Source organism: Venturia canescens, chromosome 4 (assembly GCF_019457755.1).
Source record: "Venturia canescens isolate UGA chromosome 4, ASM1945775v1, whole genome shotgun sequence".
Lineage (NCBI taxonomy): Eukaryota > Metazoa > Arthropoda > Insecta > Hymenoptera > Ichneumonidae > Venturia > Venturia canescens.
In genome coordinates, this window is record NC_057424.1 from 18,926,715 (window position 1) to 18,953,975 (window position 27,261).

The following is a 27,261-nucleotide window of genomic DNA, read 5'->3' on the forward strand; positions in this document are numbered from 1 at the left end:
TACGATGTGCGCTCGAAGACGTTGGTGATCCTTCGATATGAACAAACTTTAATGGGAAATATGTGTGTGCGTGTTCAGTTGAATTTCTTTTGAAAATGACTGTCTCGGATCATTCGTGTTTTTTTTCACTCTTTCTGCCTCTCGGTACAACTCTCGCCGAGGAGCGGCGCAACCTTTTGACCTTCCGCACGATTCCCCTCAACGTATGCGTCTCTGTGAGCGTGTGCTTGTGTGGAATCGCTGGTCAATACGACAATATACAGGGTTTACAAGACGCGTGTGTATTGATCAACGATGTCACTCGGGCATCACGTACAGGATATTATCGCCTAACCAATAACTCAATCTTGTTCCGTCCTCATTTACTTTATCATCGAAACGAAAAAAAATAACCTCAAACAGTGGGATCCTGGAATTTGAGACGGGGCTAGAACGCGCCGTATCTTTTTTTATTCCGGTCGAAAGAGTCGCCAGTGATCCTCCAATGAACGAGGAAATTCTCATCGCATCGATCCCACATTCGTATTATTTTTCTACACTCTGAGCGTGGATCGTATTCGAACGGCCATTTTGTTTATTCATCGATTTAGACGTCAGGTGTCGCGATTTCCGTCTCTTTCTTTCGGTCTCCGAAAGACACGCTACACGTTTCGTGATTCGAACGCGAGAGATTGAAAAAAAATAGAACAGATTCGCAATTCATTGATTACAAAGGATGAAGAGAGTGTGAGGAGCGATTCTAGTAGTTTCGGTCAGTGATGGGTCGGCCGGCTCGAAATTGAGAGTGTCATTTGTCGCATAGAATTCACAGTTCTCAGTGCTTGCGTACCGGGCGAAAGTGAGCTTCGACAACGGTATTTTCGCGTCGGTCTGGAGACAAATTTTCGATATGTGATTTTCAAGGAGCTACTTGCTCGTACGAAAAAAAAAAAAATATCGAACCACTCAAAATGCGCCCACCGCATTTTAACCCCCGCTCAACATTCGCTCTAATCGCGGGTAACGTTGCTGTCGGTTAACCTCAAATTCCTTGGGGCCGTTATGACACCTATAACGATGGCGCCACACGTGCTACTGTAATTAATCTATTCGCTCTTGGCGCACCGTTCCCAATTCAGCTGTCGAACGTTTTTTTAAGGGGTCTACCCTAATTAGAATTTTCAAAAAATCGATTTTTTTATTGCATTTTTCGTAAGTACACATATTTAAAAGTATCATAGTGAAATTCTAAAGATCTGAGCCGTCCAAGCGTACTTTTGAGCGACGTTTTATTACTCGGTCGTTTGAGCGCGCTGATGCTTACCGCCCGGTGCGGTACCTGCTTTTTTCTTTAAACGCGTCTTTCTCAAAATCACGTTTTTCGCTCGTTCATAAAATCTCCGAAACTATTCGACCGATCCTTACCAAAATTTTACAACGTGTTTTTTACGACTACAGCTATAGCGCGTATTGTACGAATTTTAAAATTTCGAGTCGAACTATTTTCTTTCTTTGCAAAAAACGATGAAAGTTGTAGCCGCATTTACCTATTGGACCTAAAACCATTTTTCTTTCTTCGATCATCCATTCCAGAGATTTTATCAACAGCGCACACCCATCTTTTTTGGACCTGTCTTCTCCGCCATTTAACTGTACGAAAACTGAGTAAAATAAATATCAAATAAATGTGCTTGTGTATTTTAAGCGTGTATTTTTTTCGACCCTAACACTTATGTCCGTACGCATAATTCATAGCGGTCAAACAAATTCGTGAAAGTAGTCTTTTCTTGCTCGTCTAATTGGGGCAGAACCTTAATTGGTCACAAGTTTGAAAAAACACGTAACGAATCATAAAACTTGACAGAAAAGACTTTTTTTTTTTTCATTTCTAAAAATCAAGTCACGACGATTGCCAGCATTTCTAATACGATTGTCAAAAGTTCATTTTTCAATTGACAGCTGAATACAAACGTTCGTAAAGTACAACGAATATTGTTTTTTTTTTTCGAAAATTCCTCAATCACGACAAAGATATCAAAGCATCGGACATCGTGATACATGAAAAAGTAACGTTAACGATTTTCTCTTACAAGAAAGCCGAGGATATTAGGAGCCCCCATTAGTGTGAGGGTTCTGCTTCGTTGCAACGACGATGTTTTAAATGGTTAAATGTATCGATGAGGAAAGCACGAAAATCCTCAGTCACGATAGAACCAAGTCGAACGTGAGAGACGTTGAAAGGGGAATGAAAGGAAGAGAGAAAGAACGAAAGAATAGTGTGTCAACAGGGGAAAAAGTAGAGGTCGTAGGAAGCACGATATTTACACGTTTTATACTATTTTTCGTGTTCAGTCGTGAGCGGTTGAGCCGAGATTGTTTGGGCCAGATAAAGAAGAAAGTACATATTCCGAGCGACGAGAAAGAAAGTCGTGCAAAAGTAGAGTACACTCGCGGCACCACGGATCGATCGTTCGTTAGTACTGAGAAATATTCTGACGAGCACTCACGCGTGCGTTTTCCCATCGCTCGCGTAATTCCTATTATTTTAGTACCAACCACTGCAGCGTTTTTCATTTTACAAGGAAAAACGTGTCAACGATCGATCATCGCTCTACACGTTTTGACGAAAATTTCGCCATTAAACTCGAATTAAGGTATAATTTCGCACGAGCGTATTTTTTCGTGTCGCAAATTGGCGCACTCGAAATTTCGACTGATTCCTGAACTCTGGCAAGCCGCCGCGCGGTTGTGTATACAAAAAGCTTCTGCTGCCGTTTTTCCAACTTTTATCGCTAATATCTCTTTTAAGCATTCGGCGACCCTTCATTTTTCTCGTCAGAAATTTCGAATTATTTAGTGCATGGATTATCGAGCTGAAATGCGACTTTTGAAGTTTTCATTCTTCGTTAAATGTTCGATAACCTGACCTGAAATTTCGCCAGCCAAAATTAACTCGAATAATTCGTTGTTGAGAGAATCGAGTTGTCGCCCGTGCTCCTACGCCAACCGAATTAACGCCCTCGGAACGTAGCCGGAATTGTATTTCGACATTTCACAATATTTCGATACCCTCGTTACACCTTTTCGAAAGTCAATTTTCGACTCTAAAACGATTTGCTCGATTCGTCTCGATTTTGACGAAGCGGCGGCGCGTTGTGCCATCATTTCGTTAAAAATTGTCTCGATTATTCCGGCGACGTTAACGCGCGGGGATCCGACGTTCTTCGTCGCGGGCACATTGTTCCAAATGTTCGATCGTCGTAACGCGGGCGTACGTAACGGGGAGCAGCTCGACGGTGGTTGCTCCAATTCCACAGATCATAAAATCGATCGAGCGTTTCGGCTCGCGTGCTTCTACGACTTCGAGGCGGGGATGTATAACGAACGCATTCGCCTGACGTGGATTATTCTTCACATTATTGAATCCGTCAAATCTGGAATATCGATCGATGACGCGCCGCTTTTTGTCACTTTTAAGGAGGGTGGATCACCAAATCAAAATAATCAGAATTTCATCAAATTTCGTCACAACATTCTTTCGCATCAAGTATACAAATACAATTTTATTCCAATTACTTTTTTTTCCAATTTACCACATGGTTATCGAACAATTGAGCGTTAAGGTAACTCCTGTACTGCATGCTAGTCAAATGAGTGCTAAATTTTCAAAACGCTTTTAGACCAAGTTCAACGTACCGATTAAACTTATTGTTAGTAGACGTGTATTCGAGCATATCTTATTAACGTTAAAAAATATTTAAAATGATAGTTTTGCAAAACTATCAAGTGATAGATGCAAATTACCATGATGACACATTTCCACAGCTGTTTTTCAAAGAATCATCTGTATTTTTTAACCGATTTTATTGCACCAAGTCTCATTTTGTTCCTCAACTGATCCTCTACGAATTCACCACGTACATTTTCCTTTGAACTCATTCCCGCGAGAAATTATGAATGATAAAGTTTTTTCACTTGATGAACAATTATCTGCAACGGTGGAACGATCAGGTTAAAAAAACAACTACGCGGTGGATTCACAGAGGACCGGTTGACGAACAAAATGAGACTTGTTGCAATAAAGTCGATGAAAAAGCGCAGATAATTCTTTGAAAAATACCAGTGAAAGTGCGTCGGCGTGGAAATTTGCATTTATCAGTTGATTGTTTTGCAAAACTAGCGTTTTTAATATTTTTACATCTATATAAGATATGCTGTGATACAAATCCACTAACAATACATTTAATCGGTACGTTAAACTTGGTCTAAAGGCGTTTTGAAGATTTAGCACTCATTTGACTAGCATGCAGTATCGGAGTTACCTTAAGGAGTTTCAGTACAGAAGTCTAAATATTAAGAAATTGATCAAATTTGGTGATAATGTTCTTCAACATCAAGTGCGAAAACACCATTTTTTTCAAAATTTTCTTCTGCCTAGTTATCGAGTAATTACGCATTAAAGCAGATTTCTTATGCCCGAAATGTATATGGAAACGCTATGCTTGTACTCGTGAACTTTAGTGATCAATTACTCGATAACTGAGCAGAAGAAAAATCTTAAAAAATTTGTATTGTCAAATTTGGCCCTAAAGAATACGTTCACCAAATTTTATTAAATTCTTATCATTTTGAAATTTTTAATGTATTTAACATGGTTTAGCATGGCAACATTGGGGATATTACGATATCTGTGGCCCCAAGTTTTAGCCACGTAGTCTTCATATTTGGCCCGAAATAAGACTTTTTTCAAGAGTAAAAAAAAGAGAAAAATAGAGAAAAAAATGTCACTCTTGAAAAAAGTCTTATTTTGGGCCAAATATAAAGACTACATAGTCAAAACTTGGGGCCACAGATATCGTAATACTGCCCCTTAAATTCAAGTTCTTATGCGCGAGATGTATAACCGCATATATGTAAACTTTATGCTATTATACATGTGAACTTTAGTGTTCAATTACTCGAGAGCTGTGTGGTAGAAAAATCTAAAAAAATGTATATTTTTTGAAATATCCTTTTAAAGAAAACATTGACCAAATTTAATGAAATTCTTATAATTTTGGAATTTTTAGTGTATTTAACATGGTTTAGCATGGCAAGATTGTATCGTCGGCGGGTCGAAACCGTCGACTTGGATGATCCCTGGAAGAGGAGGCCGCGAGTGGTGGGTCGCGTCGTGCGATTAGTTTCGAAAAGTAAAACCTTGCGGAGCGAGAAATTTTTCGGGAGACTCGAATGTTGACCCCGCGAGCGTTCGTATATTTTCACTGAATTCGATCCTGCCTGGCGGTACTTATTTCGAGAGCACGTTGCTAACGAGACTCGAGTTAATATTGATGTAGCGATCGATCGCGGAGTTGCCAAACCGTTGGAGAAAACGTGCTTCCAAGTTCAGCCGTATCGAGCCGAGCTGCTCGTTCATCGCTGTGCTCTTGCTTTATTAGATTTTTCAGAAGAATCGAGACCCGGATGATCGCCAATAGGATCACGCCTCGTATGACGCTGAAGTTTCCAACGTTGGAGTCCAACGAAATGATCGAAAAAAACTCTCCGATAATTCCAGTAATTCTCCTATTTTGTTCCCTGCCAAATTTGCGATTCGTAGTTTTTCAAGCTGCACCAACGATTCGTGAAATAAATAATTGGTGAATTAAAAACGTTTTTTTCGTTCATTTCGTTGGACTCCAACGTTGGAAACTTCAGCGTCGTCGCCTCGTTGCAGCGCTCGCGCGAGCTCTTCCTCTCTCGTTTCTTCAAATTATTCATGCGATTCGGAGGAAAAAACAAACGAACCGATCCCGGCCCCCGGCCTCGAACGTTCCGCATTCGAATTATTACAAATTATTACTCCTCTCAGAGTCCCCTTTTGCCCCATTATTTTATTCGACCCCGACCGATGGAATTACTCTCTCTCTCTCGGACACGTTTCACGATACCCACGCAGGCTTATCGCAAATATGTTATTTCCCAGGACGAGCATTATTTGCTCGCTAATCATGTTAAAACCGTCAGCAACTTCGTACACGCGTACACTCGTGTGTTCGTGTGGCCTCTGGACGGGGTTGAACGTATATTCTACTATTTGAACTATTCGAGGATGAAAAATATAACTGCGGGGGAAAAATGCAGGCGCGTTGAGCGAGCATTTTTCTCAATTGTTTCGAATTTTTATTCTCGGGCTTGTGCACGAGCTTCGTCGCTTCGGTGATTGTACGAATAAAGCATTCGCAGATCGAAGATAACGAAATTTTGACAAGAATCAATTTTTAGCCTCGCATCGAGACGAAAATGTTGAAGAAAAAACAAGATTCTCAGAGGCGAATAAACGTTTTATAGATTTGTTGCAATCTCGTTGAAATTCTGTTGAAATTTGAGTTCGGTGAAGATCCTCTACCTCGTTTTTTTTCAGAGATTCTTCTACTATGAAAGCTAACGAGGGGAGACAAGTCTGACTATTGAATTTAATAATAAACATTTCTCAGATTTTACACAACACGTAAATAGAACGAGGAATATTAAATATTTTCTGTAAACGAGGTGTGTGGAAAGTTTATTCGTTGTAAAGTTATATCGATGCTCGTTGTCTTGTCGACTCACAATAAATTTGGATGAATCGTGGAAAAACGATGAAAGTTTTGAACCGTTAAGGGGTTTTGCCTAATCAGACGGGCAAAAAAAAAGACTATTTTTACGAATTTTTTTCGTCGTCACAAATTATAAATATGTATATAAAAAGTGTTGAGCCTAAAAATATATTCTTAAAATACACAACATTTTTAAAAAAATTGATTTCACTCAGTTTTCGTACAGTTAAATGGCGGAGAAGACAGGTCAAAAAAAAGATGGCTGTGCGCTGTTGATAAAATCTCTGGAATGGATGATCGGAGAAAAAAAAGTGGCTTTAGGTCCAATAGGAAAATAGCTACAGCGCGCATGTCATGTGATTTTTGATTTTTTAAAAAAACTACGAAAAAGCACGTTTTTCTCATCGTTTTTGAAAAAAAATGGTCCACTCAAAATTTCAAAATTCGTACGATACGCGCTATAGCTGCGGTCGTAAAAAACACGTTTGAAAATTTTGGTAAGGATCGGCCAAATAGTTTCGGAGATTTTACGAACGAGCGAAAAACGTAATTTTGAGAAAAACGCGTTTAAAGAAACGCAGGTACCGCACCGGGCTGAAACAGCCGAGTAAACGTCGCTCAAAAGTACACTTGGATTGCTCAGATTAAAAATTTACTATTAGATTTACAATTTCACTATGATACTTTTAAATATGTATACTTTAGAAAAATGCAATGAAAAAAATCGATTTTTCAAATATTCCTTAATAGACTCCTTAATAGAGTAATTTGTCGTTAATATCTAACGATGACTAATTTAAGATAGTGAACGTTACTCGCTGTGGTTGGTGCAAAATCGACGAAGTTGAAGTTTGCAACGTTGGAGTTGAACGAAATGAACGAAAAAAAGATTTATAATTAATTATTTTTTTATTTCACGAATTATCGACGTGGCTTAAAAAATGACGAATTGGAAATTCGGCATGGAAGAAAATTGGAGATTTACTGGAATTATTTGAGAGTTTTTTTAGATCATTTCGTTGGACTCCGACGTTGGAAACTTCAGCGTCATAAAAATCGTTCGATTTAGAGAGACGACGAGTAAAAATTGTTGGCCGGTGGTACGCCGTCGGTGCGGTGCCAGGCGAGGAATCGCAATCGCGAAAGCCTCTCGCGGGTGTATGCACCGGAATCCAATGGAGCTCCGACCTAACAATCCACGAGCCATGTGACTCGGCATCGTTGAGCGTACCGCGCGAGGCCATGCCGAGCTTCATTAGTGAACTTTGTCCTTACTCTCGTATCTCGTCTCCCTCGTCGAGAGGATCGAGGAGCTCGCCACTCCCAATCTCCGAGCAACCTTTTCCGCAGCCGCATCCCTCGGACTCGTTCATTCTCAATTCATATGCGTCCCTTTTCATTCGCAATTGAGGGCGCGATGATGCTCCCGCGAGGCGGCCTCCGGCGTCGCCCAATTCGGCCCAAAGTAATTACCAAACACAGCTTCATCGATGCAAAAAGACTTTACTTAACGAAGAATCGGCGCTAATCGCCTCGATACTGAGCCTCGATACTTTCGCCTCTCGAATTCCCTCGGCGCGGTCCGATCGAATCGTCTCTTTCTACTTATTTCCCTTTCTCGCCTTTTATCGCGGAGTTGGAACGAAACGGATTTTTTACCACGACACTTCGGGACTCTTCGAGCAAGCAAGTTTGAGTACGTTATTCTTCAAAATGCACGATTTTCATTCGCGTGTGATGAATCAAGAGTCCAGAGTCCATCGGCCCGTGTGCACATTTCAAGTCTCACACTTTCTACACGGAGCGAGGAAATTGGTTGAAGCAACGAAATTTCCAGTTGATTGACTCCTCGTGGTCAATGCAAACATGTAATTTATTGATTCGATGAAAATTCTGTTGACTCAATTAGCTCGCTAATATGCGAAAGCATCGTAGAATCAAGAAAATTTAATTTTGTTACTCGTCCATCGTCGGTTCAACAAAAGTTTCGTTGAATATCAACGAAACGCGTCGGAGCGAAGCACTTTGGGCACAAACGTCGATACGAGTTACTTTCGTTGAGACGAAAAGTGAGTCGTGATCGAAAAGTTTTTGTTGCAAATTGAGCTGAAGTTTCCAACGTTCGAGTCCAAAGAAATGATCTAAAAAAACTCTCAAATAATTCCAGTAAATCTCCAATTTTTTTCCCTGCCGAATTTCCAATTTGTTATTTTTTAAGCCACATCGATAATTCGTGAAATAAAAAAATTATTATATAAATCTTTTTTTCGTTCATTTCGTTCAACTCCAACGTTGCAAACTTCAACTTCGTTTTAAAAGAACAATTTATCGACAGCGCTGGAACGGACAGCGCGGTTTCGTTCCGACTGAGTCACGCGAAATAACAATTTTATTTTCGGCACTCCGTCCATCGCGTCGTTCGATCATTCGAAACTCTTCTCGAAACCATTAACAATTGCCTCTGCGTTCGTGTGCGAGGCGTGCGACAAACAGTAACGAAATTTCTCTGATAAATCTCCGTCGAGAGTCTTTTGGGCCTTAGCCTCAATCCGGTAGAGCGAATTCGCGGACCCTTTCGAGGATGTGCGAAAAACATGTTTTGTTCGACTCGCGGTCCATCAACGAACTCGTCGACAAACAGTTTTGTCGCGTTTTCGAATTTTTCGACGACCCTGAAGTTTGCAACGTTGGATTCCAACGATACGAAGGAAACGAACATTTGTAATAGTTCGTCTGTCTATTTTTTATTCACCTCGTTGGACTCGAACGTTGCAAACTTCAGCGTCATTGAATCCCGAACGACTTCGTTGGCGACGAATCATCGAAAGCCAGCGAAGAATCCCGCCCCCCATTTGTGATTCTCCTCGTTCACTCGAATTATTTTCCTTCGAGATATCGCTCCGAAGGCACGATCGTCGAAGCCTCGAGAGTAGCAAAGCATCTCTTTTCCACGCGAAGCTGGATCCAGCCTCGTCGGCAAAGCAAGGGGCTCATCCTTTAGGATTTAGCGCTAAAGCTTCGCTTCGAGGCGCGCTCTTTTGTCCCGCACGACGCTCTCGATCCGCGAGTGTCTTTCCGAGCCGTGAAAATAAAAATGAGAGACGTAGATAGGCGTGGAAAGCCGATCTCGCGCTCGTCAGCCTGCTATTTGCGCCTCGAGGATTAATAAATGTATAGAACGAGAGAAGAAAGGAGAACGAGGCTCGGTATACGGCAAAAGGGCAAGTGTCACGGCCCACGAGTTTTCCCCGTTGTGCGCAGCGTGCGGGGGGCGCAAGAAATAAAATAAAAAACTAAATAGACTCGCTCGCACGCGAAGCGCGTATGGAACGAGGATGAATACGTCTCTTGCGTTTTACCAGCTCCGGCTAATTAATTGCTCTTCCCCCTTGACGTAGCGAGTAGAAAACGCTGCTTCACTGGCGAGCGAGGGAGAGCCAGAGAATGAAAGAATAAAAACAACTCTTATTCACTCTTCGATTTTACCTATTTTTTCTCTCTCATTTTATTATTTTTCATTTGTCAAGCTTTGTCGCCGATTAGAAATTACGAGGCTTGCGATTGCTCAAAATATCCGATAAACGAATCCACGCCTCGATCGAACGACGATCCGGAAACTCGAATTCGTAACGATATAGTTGGTGCATTTTTGACAATGCTGAAGCTTGCAACGTTGGAGTCGAGCGAAATGAGGGAAAAAACATTTTTAATTGACCTATTTTTTATTTCACAAAGTACCAGTGCAGGTTGAAAAATGAAGAATTGGAAATTCGACAGGAAACGAAATTGGAGAATTTTTTTAGGTCATTTCGTTGGACTCCGACGTTGCGAACTTCAGCCTCATCATTTTTGTGCGTCCCATTGACGTGCGCCGCCGAGCGATAAGCGCACGGGTCGTTCGATCGAGGAAAGTTGTTACTTCCGCTGTCCCGCAGGCTTTGAATCCGGGTGAAGCGGGCGCGGTAATCTCTGCCTGAGTATGCAGCACGCCCACGCGAGGACACTAAACGAAAATCGTAATTTATGGGATCCCATGCGTCGGGGATGCGGGCAGGGATTGAGGGGACTCGAAACCTCGTGCGGATATACGCAGCGGTAACTGGGTCGAAGCGTTATTCGTGTTTCGATGCGTCGACGAATACCAAAAGTTTCTGGGACATGATTGGAAAACTGATGAATCCGCGCTTCGGATTGTGAAAAATCGTTTTTATGTAATTCCATCTCCAAAGTTCGTAATTTTGTTTTCCCGGCCCTACGAAGCGGCGCGCTCGCACCGGGCGCCACAACTGCACATTCACTTTGGTAAAATCATTTTTATTCAGGCCGCTAGTTGAGCGAGGCGAAGCTAGAAAAGGGATGCCTGGAAGCACGTTTCATTTCGATTGCATTTTTCGTCCGGTTGATGATTTCACGAAGCATCGGTGTAGGTTGAAAAACTACGAATTGCGAATTCAGCAGGAAACTAAATTGGAGATTTACTGGAATTATTCGAGATTTTTTTTACATCATTTCGTTCAACTCCAACGTTGCAAACTTCAGCGTCGTGTAACGACGCGGAAACACAAACAATTAACTGACGTGATAAATGCGCTTGTACTCGCATTTAGAGTCGTAATTCTCAGTCCAAGATTTCCACCATCGTTCGTTACCGCTTACAAATTGATAAATTAAGGAGGGCGGATCGCGACGATGCAACGTTGCCGTGCTAAAGCACGTTAGAAATATTAAGAATTTCATAAAATATGGTAAATGCATTCTTTCAAAATACATAAGACGATGTAATTTTTTTTAGATTTTTCTACCACATGGCTCTCGAGTAATCGAACGCTAAAGTTCAATTCGACAAGCAAAAAAAATATGTGGTAAAAAAATTTGAAAAAAAAAATAGTATTTGTACACTCGATGCCAAAGAATGTTATCACAGAATTTGATCAAATTCTGATTATTTTGATTTGGTGATCCACCCTCCTTAAGTCGCAGGGTGCGAAATAGAAGCAGATCCCAGTCGAGACATCGAACGCGGGAGGCGCGTGGCGCGCAATACAAGTTGCGACGCAAAGCGAAAAAACGTGACGTGAAAAAACGAGCAAACGTCTCGTTTTCTGGCTCCTCGCACCTCGTGCGAAGGGGAAAAAACAGTCGGCATGTGTGTCGCAGTCCGTGCGGGGCGCGTTTCTGGCTGCAGTTTGGCCTACTCTCGTGCACTACTTGCCCGAGGACACGCTCTGGCCCTTCCCTAGTTAAATCCATCGTACGTATGAGTATAACTCGGAGCCCGAGGCTCGTATCGAGGCTCTCTGTGCAACGGCACTCGATACACCGTTGCCGCGAGCCGCGTGCCGCGGCCTGTCGCGCCCACCGGACTCTAATCGTCCGAACAAATCGAGTCAATTCTCCTGACACACCGACACACTCTCGGCCAGCGAAACTTGACTCGTTTGCATCGAGCTTCGATCGCCCGAAGATACATTTTCGTCGTTGGAACGCAACCAAATTACTTGTATTTTTACACCTCGGTAGAGTCCGAATTTATGGGCAACGGATCAATTCGTTTTTGGGGACTAAAAACCTTATCGGGAGAGCAATAATCGAGACGACGCTGAAGCTTGCAACGTTGGAGTCCAACGAAATGAAGGAAAAACAGCAATTGTAATTCACCAATTTTTTATTTCACGAAGTCTTCCAAACTCGGTGTCATATAATACAGTTGATTTCAAATTTCCTTTTCTTTTTTTTCTCTTCTGATATATTCCCATTCAGCAAAACGAAATGGCACGATTTCACGCGCACGGAGAAAACGAGGCCGAAAATTCTAGAGAAAAGTACTAAAAATACAGTATCTGGGAACAGCATACGTAGTGGATTGCAGCGTTAATTCGAAGAGCAGTAATAAGAACTGTTCTACCCACCATACTAAAAAATCCAATACCCATACCTTTTATTCAGAGGTCTCAAGAGTGTTTTTCTCTATAAGCATAGTAATAAATGTTTGCAGTCACTTCAAACGGGGGAGACCGGGGCAAAACGGGATACCTAAGGAAATATCGAACTTTTCAGAAGTTTGGGAAACTCTGTTTATTTTTTACTTCCAAAAACTAAGAAATTTACTGGAATTCTTTTCAATTTTCAAAAAAAAAAAACAATCCGAGGAAAAACGGGCTACCCCTCAAAAACTCATGAATTTCTTTTTACTATGATTTTAATTCAATGCACCTTGGGTGTATTTTACACCCGTAACCGAGTGCTTCCGACTTACCGCTCTAACGTACGTCGAGCGCACCCTGCTCTGTAATTCAATTAAAAATTAATGATATATGAATAATAACGAAGATTGCCAATGTTTATTTTGGAAAAATTTGTATTCTTTGTCCACTGAATCATGGATTCAGTGCCGAAATTGTGCAGAGTGGGCACATGATTCGTGTGCAGGTGTAACCACACACGATGGTCCGCAAGCATATATCTGCGATTACTATCGTAGGCAGTAATCTGCGAGGCAGTAATCGCAGATTTACAAATACTTTTTGTATATCTGTGCAAAAACGTTTTCATTTTAAAAGTGATGTAAAAAAAAAGAGAATTTGAAGAAAACTAATTTTTTGGAAAAAAAATGAAAATAAAAAAAAACAGATATTTGGGGAAAAATATGTTTCATGTTCTTTTCGAACTAGGATAAGAATTAAAAAAAAAAAAAAGAAAAAAATTTCTCTCATTTTTCGGGTATCCCGTTTTGCCCGGTCTCCCCTATTTATTTTGTAAAGCTCGCTCGGGCAACCCTGGAAAAAAATTAACGTACACGATGAAACGTCACACGTATTCGGTGTATATTTGTGTATTTATCATAAAATTTACTATGCAGTAAAAATTTGCGATTTACAATACATTTCCATGACGCTGAAGTTTGTAACGTTGGAGTCCAACGAAATGATGTTAAAAAACAGTCCAATAATTTGAGTAATTCTCCAATTTCGTTCCCTGCCGAATTTGTAATTTGTGGTTTTTCAACCCACAACGATGCTTCGTGAAATAAAAAAATGGTGAATTACAAATGTTTTTTTCGTTCATTTCGTTGGACTCGAACGTTGCAAACTTCAGCGTCGTTACATTTCCACCTGTCAGTAAGTCTGACATGACGAATATAACAGTGGAAAACAAAATGAAATACAGTTTTCACGTGCATCACTTTTTGCTATCCGCATAAAGCTGTTTAGAAATTCAAGGGACGAAAATTGCAAATACAAAAAATTCATGCATGTACTCGGTGCGGAAATGCGTTGAAAATTCTCACAATAGAAAACGAATTCGTTTCCTCCGTGCAATAATCGAGTCGATTTCAAATGACTTTTTCATTTGTTTATTCTCGTCTGAAACATTGCCATTCGGCAAGTCGAAATGCGACTATTTTACGACGAGGAACGGTGAAAGAAGACACTCGAATCTCACGAACGTTTTTTTCATCCTACTTTCCGCGTTCTCGTTTATTTTTTTTCAAATAGAACGTAACTCGTTCTATACATAACTTTGCCTCTTGGTATTCGCATTTTCTTAGGTCGATATCGATACAACTGCATGAACTTTTAGCTTATGACACCGGTGGTTACGCTACACTTTCATTCCTCGAACTTAGCACACTCCCTTCACTCGTTTCATATATTATTATACTTGCCGTTTAGCCTACTTATAAATAAATAAATGAAAATTTTAGCTCGCGCCTCGCCAAGCGTTCCGAAAGAAAATCCTTAAACAGAGCTCACCGCTCTACTCGAATTTCTCAACGTCGCCGGTGAACCGCCTCAGCGTTTACGAAGTTCGCTCAATCTGATCGATCATTTGTGCTATTTCGAGGCTTGGATCAGGCTTTTTAGCCGCACGAGGCTCCTCAATTTCTTGCTCGAGGAGCATATTTCCGTCGCACAATTGTTTCGCGTGCGCCCGATCGACAAAAGACACACTTAATGGTCGAGAACAGAAGAAAAAATGGTAGAAACTCAAAAAGCGAGTCGTTTCAGTACATTTTGTTGGTCCAAAGGTGCAGCAACCGTCGAAATATATTTTTCTTGATCCTTGAGCTCAACTGGAAAATAAGAACGCGAAATTCTCGGTCGAAATGTGGATTTGGCATTACGGACAGCGGCAACAATATTTATTTCGGGAACGAGCGAGGCTCTGGGCACGAGGCCGAAGCTTGCAACGCTGCAGTCCAAATGAAGGAAAAAAATATTTTTTTATTTCACGAATCATTGGAGTAGGTTGAAAAACTACACGGAGAGACTTTTATACGAATATTTCGGATGAATTTGCTAGAAAAATTTGCTGTTTTATAGCAGCGCTGTGATATATCGCCATTCTATTACATTACACCAAAGTGCATAGTAATTTTGATGCCGAAAGCAGTTCTCTCAAATTTTACTATGCACGAAAGGCAAAATTTAGGTTTGCGACATATTCTTACATCGAACGATGTATCGATATCCGAACGTCACTCGTGTCTTTGGCGAAATGTTAAAAATTACGACGCTGAAGTTTCCAACGTTGGAGTCCAACGAAATGAACGAAAAAAACGTTTTTAATTCACTAATTATTTATTTCACGAATCGTTGGTGCAGCTTGAAAAACTACGAATCGCAAATTTGGCAGGGAACAAAATAGGAGAATTACTGGAATTATTGGAGAGTTTTTTTCGATCATTTCGTTGGACTCCAACGTTGGAAACTTCAGCGTCATTAAAAATTGGCGAATCGGACTGGACAAATTGCTTGAAATTTTGCTATGTGCGACTGGTTAATTTTCATGTTTATACTCGCAACGCCTCGTACAATTATGGCGGGCGCATGAATTTCGCTATGTTATTGAGCTAAATTCAGTGCGGTAAAAGGGTAAATACGAAACTATGCAATTTTTCGTATAGCACAGAGAAACGACTGCTGTGTTATCTCCTAAATTTTCATCAAATCATTTCATTATTTACTATGTTTTTTATCAAAATTCGCTCGGTGTTCATTTTTGATAAAGTACAGCGCGTTATTTACTATGAACCGTGGTAATGGTTCCCCAAACTTTTGCATTATTCGACACACTCTGTAGCGATTGTTATCACAATATCGATGTGGTTGACGTTACTATAAAAACATAGTAATTTGCTATAAAAGTCTCTACGTGTACGAATTGCAAATTCAGCAAGGAACAAAGCAGGTTTACTGGAATTATTGGAGAGTTTTTTAAATCACTCCGCTGGATTCCAACGCTGCAAACTTCAGCGTCGCCTCTCGGCGCATCATCAGTTTTTCTCACATTACCAACGAAAGCCTTTTTTTAATCATTTTTTCGGGGACCGTAGAAGGAAAAATGGTGGAGGTTTGCAGGAACTCCGACGCATAAAGTTCGCTCGGTCGGGATCGTCTCGTTGTTCGGCGTATCCCGTGTATGTAGGAGCCCACATATATGTGGACAGTGACTACAGCAGTAGCGCACGGCTTCGTTGCGCAGCCCCCAGGCAAGAGCTACAGTGTTCGCGGTGCTTGCTTTTACTGCTCCATCGCGTTACCCAGCAGCTGCCCCCGGCAATCTCCACCGACCCCACAATCACGAATTTTAAATTCTTCCCTCTCCTTCTTTTTTCTCGCGTGCTCCATTTTCGTTGATGCTGCTTTCCTCACTGCAGACCTTCCACGTCTTTCTCGGGCCAGCTTTTTCCCATTATTTTTTTAACCTCTATTATATCGGGGTTGAGCTTAATCGCTTCGTCATTCACGGAGACTGAAATTCCTTCGAGACTCGAAAAATCCTCCAACGATGCCTCTCGACGCTTATTTTTTCACGTGCCAATTCGTTTATACATTTTTACGGACTGCGTTCAATGAATTTTCTTCAATTTTTAGTGAATCCAAGCATTCTTCGTCGATGTTTTCACCGAATCGAGAATCTCCTCAAAATTTGGAATCGTCAAATATTTTTTGGCCCAATAATAACGCCCAAGTTCAACGAAATGATCTGAAAAAAGTCTCCAACAATTTCAGTAATTCTCGAATTCTGTTACCTGCCTTATTTGCAGCTCGTAGACTTTCAACGTCGTTGAAAAAAGCTCTCTCAGCAGATTTTAGCCAAAGCTTCATTCAAATCAGTCAAATCCTGCCGAAGAGTTTGAAATTTCGGAAACTCGGGGCGAGGTTAACACACGCGTTGGACCAAGTCGAAAGCTCAAATGCACATTTCTCTGCCTCGCGCGCCTAGAACGATGCCGATGCACTTTTTTTATCGCTGTCCTCAATGCGTTCGATTGTCGTACACGATTTCTATTTCGATTCACCGAAAGCAAAGGCCCCTCGCGACTCAGGGCTGAGCTTATTTCCTCCGTACGCTCGGTAGATACGAGCGATACACATTCGCAGGGCTCTTATAGTTGCTGCTTAATGCAGCTAGGGAAAAACGATATATCGAGGTTTATGAGTGGCGCCAGAAAAAGACGAAACGAACGCGAAGCTCCGCGTCATAATCAATACGCGAGTGCGCGCCGATGCTTTTTTTATTCCCTCCTATCCTCAATCTTCGAAAATAGTTTGTTTCATATTCACCGGGAACTGAAACGGAGAAGCGTGGTGAAAGGTTCCCGAACACGAGGGATCGATCCGACCAACTTTTTCTCCGGGCTTCTCTCGTACGCGCCAACTCCCGTGCGTGATCCCAGCTCTCGATCGATCGCGAGTTTCATTATCAAATCACGCTTCGCAGCTCTCCTGCACGGGAGCTCGAACGTGTCGCCTGCAAATGAAAAATATTGAGGCAAACGTGCGGGGCAAAGTGGACGTCACAAGCAATTAAGCTAGATCCAACGATTCGCGTCTGTCCACTGCAGTATTGGCTTGAAAAAATCTTCCCTGGAATCCCTGAAATCTCTCCCCGAAACCTGCAAAATAAATCACTCGGCAAATCAGATATTCTCTTGATGATTTTCAGTAATTCGCCGGTGGAATTCGATGACATTTGAATTTCGTGATAAAAAAAATGGAGCAAACTATTTTTGTGTCCGAATTCTTTCGATCGACAAAATCTGCTCTCGTTCATGAGCTGCCTTAACTTTTGGGTACATTTTACGTGTTCACGCTCATCTCCATCGGCGCAGTACACTCGGCCGTCTCAAAATTACTATTGGCATTTCCTCTGAAAAATCTTCTTTATCCCGCGCATCTTTCCCCGGGTCAGCCCTACTCGATCCGGGATCAAATGAATCATTTTTAATGTATTTTTTTGAAAACAACATTTGTAATTCACCAATTATTTATTTCACGAAGTATCTGAGCAGGTTGAAAAACAACCAATTGCTAATTCGGCGGGGTAACGATGTTGGAGAATTACTGGAATTACTGGAGAGTTTTTTTAAGATCATTTCTCAATCGATGAGCTCATGCCAGTGTCCAAAATTCAAAGGATCTTCTTTCTCGAAAAAAGCAAACTTATACAAAAAAGAGTGTTCAACGATTTCCAAAAACTTTTTTTACGCGCTCGAACGAAGTCGAGGACGATTCGATTCCTTCGGTCGATCGGTTCGAAATTTCGGGTCGAGTGCGAACGCTCTCGTTGAATTTGTTCATAGAATTTATCGAAAATGTACAGAAAGTCTGCTGGAACTATCATTGCCACGAAATCGCATCAACATTTGTTACGGTCCGCTCGAAAAATCCCGGAAAAGCGCTCGACGCTTTTAGTGTCTTATTTTTCATCCGAATAAGGTACGTAAACATCGCGTTTGCACACAGCTACGCCGGTGTAGATGACGAGCCGTGTCAGGTTGCTCGGAGCTCGGTAAACGGCTTCATGTGCTGACACGAGCCGCCAGGCAAGTACGACGGACACTGCGGTATTAGAACTATGTTTTAATGCGTCACTTTGGCATCGGGGAAACGGCACACGATTCCAACAAACGGCTATCTTATTTCCGTCCGTTCGAATGCCTCAACAGTCTCATAATATTCCTTCACTCTCGACGGCTTTCCGACATTCTCTTTACACACATTCGCCCATTTGCCAGCGCCTAGAGGCTGCTCCTACGTGCTGCTCGCAGTATTGACGAGAACAACGGAGCGTTCTCCAAATTTTTTCGAATTTTTCCACCCAGGATAGAACGGAACTTCCGCTGCGGGACGGGGACGAGTTTACGGGATTCTTCCTTTCCGCTGTACGCGTGTGTTCGCCTTGGACAAATTCGGCAAACTTTAACCTCTCGCTCCCAACCCAGTTGGCTGAGTCGTTTGCTTGAGGCGAAAGATATGTTAAACGGCTCCTCGATTTACCGGGGAGAGTTGCGAGGCTCAAATTTTTGAGAACTCACTCAGCTCTGTTGAGAGTATCGAAAAACTTTTGAATTTTAATAATCGCACGAGTGTAGAGCCGCGCGTCGTACGCCGCAGACCTTCCGCAGCGTGTCAATTACGCGCCTAACTCTTTCGAGTATTTCAGCCATTGTTGGCACTGAAATCATGAGAAAAAACGTTGGAGAGACGAGCGGTAGAACCGATGCATAACTGAGCTGTCACCCAACCGGTTATTGGACCCTTCCGAGGCTGCATAGCTTTGGGGAAACGAATAAAAATTCTTTCATTGACAGCATCATTTGTTACACCTTTTTTGAAAACTCTTTTAGATTAATCCTGAGATCGTAATGAATCGGTAGAAATTTTATTTTCATTTTACAAGACCGAAAAGTGCCTTGAAAACTATTTTTTATTTATGATTTTGAATTTTCGCGCGGAAACGCTAGCCGCCGTGCTGCTTCGGTTTGTGACGTCACTCCGTTGGTAAACAATACGACTGCGAAATACCAAGTAACAAGATTTGTGAAAATGATGAGTTGTAATGTTCGTCATCGGTGTCTTGGGCCTGAATGCAATAATACAAGTGTAAAAACGCCACAAAAGTCTCCCATGATGCGATTTTAATAAAATTAATGATAAAAGTCCACAAACGTGACAATAACTTGTAAAATTTCAAAATAACACAGAGCGCAAGATGAAAATCTAGATTGTTTACTATCGGAGTGACGTCACGTTGGAATCCAATATGGCGGACGGCGTTTTAGACATTTGAAAAGCAGATGAAAAAAGACGATTCTTAAAGTCGAGTTACAAAATTTACATTGCATTTTTATGAATAAATATTGACGTTTCTCGTTTATCTTTTACGAAATCTGTCATAAACGTAAATTTTTATATTTTTTCTTATCCGCATTCGACGTAGCAACGTCACGTAACGTGAACACTGCCAATGAATTGAGGGTTTTTCGAAACGAGATACCGAAGTTTCGTTAGATCGAGCGACGCCTCATTATTTTGTTATAATCTTATCGATCCTTCAGTGAGGTTATTTCATATGGTACCGCCTGGAATCCTCCTTTCGCGTCGCTCTCCAACCGGATCGTTCGAATATTGAATGTATAACTATATAGAAGAGGACGAAAAGCAAAAGAACGGAACTGTCGGATTCTGGCTTCGAATCATCGCTTCGAGTCGCACGTATTATCGCCAAGTATTTTTTTTAAGAGATAACGCATAATCATGTCGCTCTGGAATATTTATTATTTATTGACAACGCGTTGAAATAACAGCGAATATTTGACGTTGCGACAAGGCCGCGTGCTGACAATGACGTCCAATCGATAACTCCCTGCCGGTTTCTCCTTCATTTATTCTGCTGCTACGTCTTTCGCGCTCCCTCGTTTTTCCGCACGGTTGCTGCTCTCTCAGCACACGGAATAATGACAACCGTATTACTGTCATGCTCAGTGATTTTCGAACGTCGATCCAAACTGTGGTCGCACGATGAAAGATTTTCTCGCGCAAGCCCAGTTTCGAATGCAAACGCTTTTGTCCCAGTGATCGTTTTTCTAGCAATTTCATTTTCGATAAACCCTCAGCCCGGCGATGCGACGGCTAACACACGGAAAAAATAGTTTTTTCGATACAAATGAGATTTTCACTGGATATATTTTTAGGTCACGCGTACACGGAGAGAACGAGACCGAATATTCGAGAAGAAAGTACATCTCGGGGACAGTTTATACGTACTGGATTGCAGCATTAATTCGAAAAGCAGTAATAAGAATTGTTTTATCTACCATAGTAAAAAGACCAATACCCATAACTTTTATTCAAAAAACTCAAGAGTCTTTTTCTCTATAAGCATATCGTAAAAAATGTTTTCAGTCACTTCAAATGTTTACATTGTTAAGTATGCTCGGGCAACCCTGATGAGGCTGAAGTTTGCAACGCTGAACAGAGTGTCTAACGACCTGAAAAGTCATGAAAATTCTTAAATGTCATGAAATTACACTCGGACCTGAAAAAATCATTAAATGTCATGAAAAATGACCAAACAGCCTGATTTTTTAAGATCTCTGCAACGCTCATTGTCATTGTCGATTTTTTGGTTTTCTTCAACATGATTTCAAAATTCGCGGAGTGGCGACAATGTCCGGTTCGTCAATACTCATCATCGATATAAAAACGAATATTGAATGAATAGTTTGTAAGAAAAAAAGATTCTTTATTTCAAAATAAAATATCATTTCTTTGTTATTTTTATTGAATTTTTTTATAATTAAAAGATGAATAAAAAGTATCAGAACCATAAGAAAAGTCATGAAAAATTCCTGTTCCTCGACTTAAAAAGCCTTAAAAGTCATGAAATTTCTGTTCTGGTCAAAATTAGACACCCTGTTGAAGTCCAACGAAATGATCTAAAAAAATTCCCCAAAAATTCCAGTAATTCTCCAATTTCGTTTCCTGTCGAATTTTCAATTCGTAGTTTCTCAACCTGCGCACTGATACTTCGTGAAATAAAAAATTGTTTAATTAAAAATGTTTTTTTCCTTCATTTCGTTAGACTCCAACGTTGCAAACTTCAGCAATGTCAACCCTGAAAAAAACTGTATGATAAAATGTCACGCGTATATTCGGTGTATATTTGTGTTTGGTCTTTCGAGGTGTTTCGTATTTTCTAAGTTCTGATCATATCACCACTTATGTGCGAATATAAAATGCATGAATATTTATCTCTTAAACGGCTATTCGATATCCCTATTTTCGATACGTTTCGTATTGTACGGAGTTCGGCTCTCCAGGAATCCAACTTTCTAGCCAGACAGTTTTTCGGAATTTCGAACTTTTTGGAATTTAGGGAGTCGATAGTTGTTATCCTCTATGCTTTCATGTCGACGTTTTATTACCAGATTTTATGATTTTTATCGTCTTATTCCTGGATGTATTTTAAATTTTGGTTCACTAATAAATCCGTTAAAAAAATTCGGTATTACAAATTTTCGCAAGTATATAGAGCTAGCAATTCCGGAATTTTGAGCTTTCTGCGGTTATTCCGAGTTCGGAGTTATCGAAAACAAAACGAAATATAGTTCTCACGCGCATCACTTTTTGCCATCCACATAAAGCTGTTTGGAATAAAAGTGACGAAAAATTGGAAAATTCCAAAAACGTTCTGCCGTGTGTAATCGGTGCATGCCTGAATACTCTGAAAATTCTTGAAAAATAATACGTTTCTCTCCATACAAAACGAACTCGGTAAACTCATGTCTGACAAAAATCCATTAATTTGTTTAACGAGTATCCTGAAATCTTTTCATATATTTTTGTGATAGCGCCGATCCGAGAGCGAATCCGAGTCGGAGGTGCAAATGTTGTTTTTACCGCAATGCGAAACGGAGAGAATTTCCATAGGGACTGTTAGGACGTTTCCGCTCGTGGAAAAACGAAGATTCGGTGGCCTCGAATTGCAATGGGAAAGCGGCCGTCCCAATTCCTGTGAATCTTAGTACACGGTCGAGGGTAAAGAAAGAGCGAGAAGTTGCTTGTACACGGAGCCATTACGAAGACTGCGACCCACGCAGATGCTCCTCGTATACATTGATATTTGGAGGAGTATACGAGAAGAAAAGTGGCACGACTCTGACTGGTGTTGGCTTGCGAAAGAATGTGGACTCGAGCAGGCTCAAATCTCTGAGGAGGAATCTTCGGTGATCTTCACCGAGATTTCAAGAGTTTCAAGCACACCGGGAGGAAGCAAGGGCGCGAGGGTGGGTCGAGTCAAAGCCGACTTTCTCTCGGCACTCGAATCTCTCGTGTATTTGCTCGGTGATCTTTTGACTGACGGGGCGGGTTCGTTCGATAGAAGCATTCTCGTTTATCGTAGCAGCGTGCTTTTACCATTGCCGGATGCTTGTCCGAGAAGCGCGTAACTTTTTATCCTCCGTAATCTCCTGGAACGCAAGCAGCATCAACGTTTTCGCTTTTCCGCAGCACCGAATCTCTCGTTGCTTATTATATGCCTCGATGCTGGTACGCGGGGAGAAAGGCAGCGGCAAGGTGCTCGCCTATTTAGCCTTCTCATGGTGTCGTTGCCATGACAACATTTTTCCGCAACGTCCGCGGCCTGATTCGTGACGTCACGCAAGCGTCTACGACACGCTCGTCGCTGCGAGCGTCGCCGTCGCCGTTGCTACCGCCGCACCTCCACACCCCTCGCAAGTACGATTCAATCCGGAGCTTTGGCGAAGGTAACGCGAGCTTCGCTCGCGCCCCCTGCCCGCCCGTGCCCTCTTTCGCTCTCCGCAATAGCCGGCAGCGCTTCCTACCCCATTTTACGAGATAAACTGAGCAGAGGCGGCGCGCGCGGTAGGCGCTTGCGGAGCCTCTGCCAACCCCATCGCCGCGCCAACCCGCAGAATTGGGGGGTCCCTCGTACTCGCCGATGGCGCTGCTGACGCACTCGTTCCATTTTCTACCTACCCCTCCGGCACCCTCTCTCCGCTTCCTAACCCCTTCACCGGCCCCCACCCCCAATTTATTCCCTTCAAGATGGCTGCGCGCCCTCTCCGGCTGCCTTTCCTCCGGGTTACAGAGCAACGCTTTTCTCTTTCGACCTTTCGCGCTTCCTGTACCACCCGCCACTCGCCTCTTCCTCAAATCTCCGACGCTTTTTCATTACTTTCTCCATTTTTTTCCGCGCTCTCTCTCTCTCTCTCTCTCATATTCCTCCGCTCCATTTTTATTCCACTTTTCTTCCACTTTATTCCCCCGCGCTCTTTCCGAAGACTTTGGATATAACGATACTTCTCGATCCGGAGTCCCTTCCGGAGTCCTGCTGGGAATATCGAGACTGCTGGTAAGAATTTCATGACGCATCGGTACTCCTCCTGGTTCGTAAAAAGCACCTTTATTTTTCATCGACTTGTGCTTTTAGTCGTTTCGAAATTTTCACCTCCCTCTTGCTCGTTTTACTTTCCGATCGCTCATTCCTCTGCGAAAAGTGTCGTTGAGACGCCCTAAAATTCGTACCTGAGCGCGCGGAGAAATGCTCGGCGAAGCTCGACGGATACTCGAGGAAAGCACTATCGACGAGTCCGGCTCAATTTTCATGCTCGCGTTCTTCAACGGGATACGATTATCGTGCCGTGTCCGTAGCTTTCGAAAGCCCCACTTCCGGGGATCCCACTCCGGTTAACCGACCCGATTCTCCCTCCCTTTCCTCCCTCAATTTCTCCTTGATCCCTCGACGCTGTACGATTGCGCTAAGACGATCGATTCCGCATCGTCTATCCTCGGCGTCCGCACTTCTTGCGCGCCTTCCGCTGCTCGCTCATCGCGTCCTCTCCGAGATCCGAGCAGCGACGACCACTCTCGAACGGTAGCCTGCTCGGCTCCTCTCAATTCCACCGCTTCGCGAACGACTTCAATGATTCCTGAACCAAAAGTGCGAGTTCAGTTTGACCTTGCTCATTAGTCTCTATCTAAATTTTCGAGATAAAATTATGCGAAAAATCTCCTTCGACGGCTCGATAGCGATATTATCACCTCACACATCGCGATTCTTATCTCTTCGAGCCGCGGAAGAAATGTCTTTTTCGCGACATTCCAGGCGTCGCTGTAGGCCGGAACTGAGATCAATCTTTCAGAATTGTGTTCCCTCTTTCCAAATCCATTCTTGACTGAGAAACGTTTTTTCGTCATATTTTACGCAATTTTCGAGTCTCTTCCTTCGAACTTTGACGTTAAAACATTTTAAGAATAAAAAGATGATCCACGAAAATTTTGTCGAGCAGTCTCGTACCGAAATAACTTTAATTTATTATATAATTCATGTAGAATAAAGATTTATTCCAGTTAACGGCAATGAGGAGCTTGCGAGAAGCAAGCTCCGTGAGCTTTTTTTCAATATTTAAATCCTTAATTATCGGCTTCGCTCGCAAGTACCGCACTCGCTCATGCGTTCTCTTAAAACGAACTCTTGTCTCGTTATTACGCTCATTCGTGTCGTTGACTTACGATCGGTTTCCATACCCCAGAGTGATAAGCTCTCGCACATAATTTTCTGGTTCGACCTCCTCTTTTTGCCAATTTTCAACAAATCTTGACGAGGTCCCAGCTTCAACGATCCCGCTGGCAGCGGATACACGCGAAAATAGCTATTTCGATATTTTTCTATCGTTTCTGAAACGTCTTCCCATCCGGAGACGCACATCGCAAGCGCTCGCAATTTCGCCTCGGAGGATATGAGGACTCACTTCGATCGACGACGCCGCAAAACGAACGTACAAACTTCCGGATTTATTTTAAGAATCGGGATTAGGATTAATGGGGAAGAATAAGAAAGCGACGAAAAGAGCTTTGCGAGTGGAAAGGTAAGAGTGTATCGAACGATTGGCACGTTTTAATCCAATTTCTTAAGGAAATTTGGCCCTCGCAAGGGCCGCGCGCGTTCGGAATACGCCGGATGTGATGATCGCTGCAGCGCGTTAGCGAATGAGATTTTTTCAATCCGTTGCTACCCGCACACTGTTTTTCCCCATCTTTCAAAGTGTTCCCTCAGTATTTTCTTCTACTCAACCAACAGGAGAGCCTACGCGATTTCTCCACTCGGGAATCTGAAACTGGAGTTGCCGATTGGGCGTGTCGAGTTTCACCGAAACCGAAATATTGTTGAAAACGGGCAAGAGATTTTGTTGCTTGCATTCAGCAATGGCCAGCCCCCGAAGTTCATCGGTGTGCTCGATCGCTCAAAATTGCTCTGCTCCAACCAGTCGTTTCGTTTCGAAAAGTCGTTTCACCGCTCGACGAAGCGACTCGCGTTGTTTTCAGAGTTCTTATCAACGTCGAAGCAGATGATTGAAAGCCTACAACTTCTCCAATCGCCTCCCTCGATCGAACTCGTTGCTCCGCTCTTTACAAAACTCTTTTGATTTCCGAGAAAAATAACCGTCTCGCGTGTGCGCGCGCGCGGTCCCCCTTACAAAGGGATTAATTCGTTGAAACGAGGATGAGATTAATTGGGAAAAAGCTCCGCTGGAATTTATCGAATTACAAGTTTCTGAGCCCCTTCATTCTCCTCCGTCTGCGTGCATACACATCGAGATTCGTAGACTGGCAGAAATATGACTGCTGTACATATTTCTCGCGTCTCTCTCCCTCCCCGCACCTTCCTTTTTCTCTTCCTTCCGATCATGAACCGTGCACTGTCGCGAGAACGACCCAGATTGTGAGCTCGAAGAAAGCAGACGACTGGTAAACTCATCCCACTTCTTGGGTCCGATTCATCTTCGCGAAAGAGCAAAATAAATAGGAAAAACATCGCTAAGAAAATGAAGGATCGCACTAGCCGTCCGCAGAACCGTCCAGTCATCTCCGAATTGCAAAACTTATTTATTTTTGTGCATGCAACCTTGTTATTTTGAAGTATGTTGAAAAAAACGACCGTTGATGGTCCGGAAGGTGCGCTATGAAGATTCTGTAGGCATGAATTGAAGCAAGATTTTGTCTCACGAATGAAAGGATGAATTGAATTTATTCAGCGCACTCGCTGTTAGTTACATATTAAGAACTATTCCTATTTAATAATTAATTCCATTTAGCTTCACTACCAGTTATTTTAGCGTGTCTCCTATGACGCCGAAGTTTGCAACGTTGGAGTCCAACGAAATGATGTAAAAAAAGCCTCAAATAATTCCAGTAATTCTACAATTTCGTTCCCTGCCGAATTTCCAATTATTCATTTTTCGCACCGATACTTCGTTAAATAAAAAACGAGTGAATAACAAATGTTATTTCAAAAGTTTCTAGATTTCTTGCGTTTTTTATATTTTCAGGCAGTTGATTGTACATTAGAAATCCTTACAAGTCAAACACTTCTGACCATTTTTCGTTTTCAATTTGTCTGCTCAAATGTCATTTTTTTGTCTTGTACTGTATTGATCACTCGACGACAGGAATAGTTCTCTATTAGCTCCAGTTGCTTTGTATTAATTCGCTAACGAGTGGAGCGCGTGGAAAGCTCGGGTAGTTGTAAAACCCAAATTTGCGGCCGTTGAATACTTTCGCATTTAATGGGAGCCAATTCCTCAATACTGTAAGGGGATAAAAATAGTTATTGATCAAACGTAATGCGCGTCCAGAACGAAATAAAAATGAAAAAAAATAAAATAAAATAAAAAAGAATTGAAGAAGAAACCCCTTTTCCTGCGGCTCACGAAAAACCGTGTATTGATTTTCTTCCGCCATGAAAAGTATTCGTGTCTCCGTACGCGTGTCCTTCGGCCTCTTTGACCGAAATATTTCTCGAGAGATTCCCCCCTTTTTCGTGTCATTCTTAAATATTTGGACGGGCAAAGTGTACGCGGGCTTTCGTTCCACGGCAGCTAAACGGC

At 42.1% G+C, this 27,261-nt stretch overlaps 1 protein-coding gene across 14 annotated transcripts in view; it reads left to right on the forward strand.

Moving 5' to 3' along the window:
* para (paralytic) overlaps window positions 1–27,261 on the forward strand; it is an 80,927-nt gene that overhangs the window by 2,686 nt on the left and 50,980 nt on the right. The gene's annotated exons all lie outside the window — the stretch shown is intronic.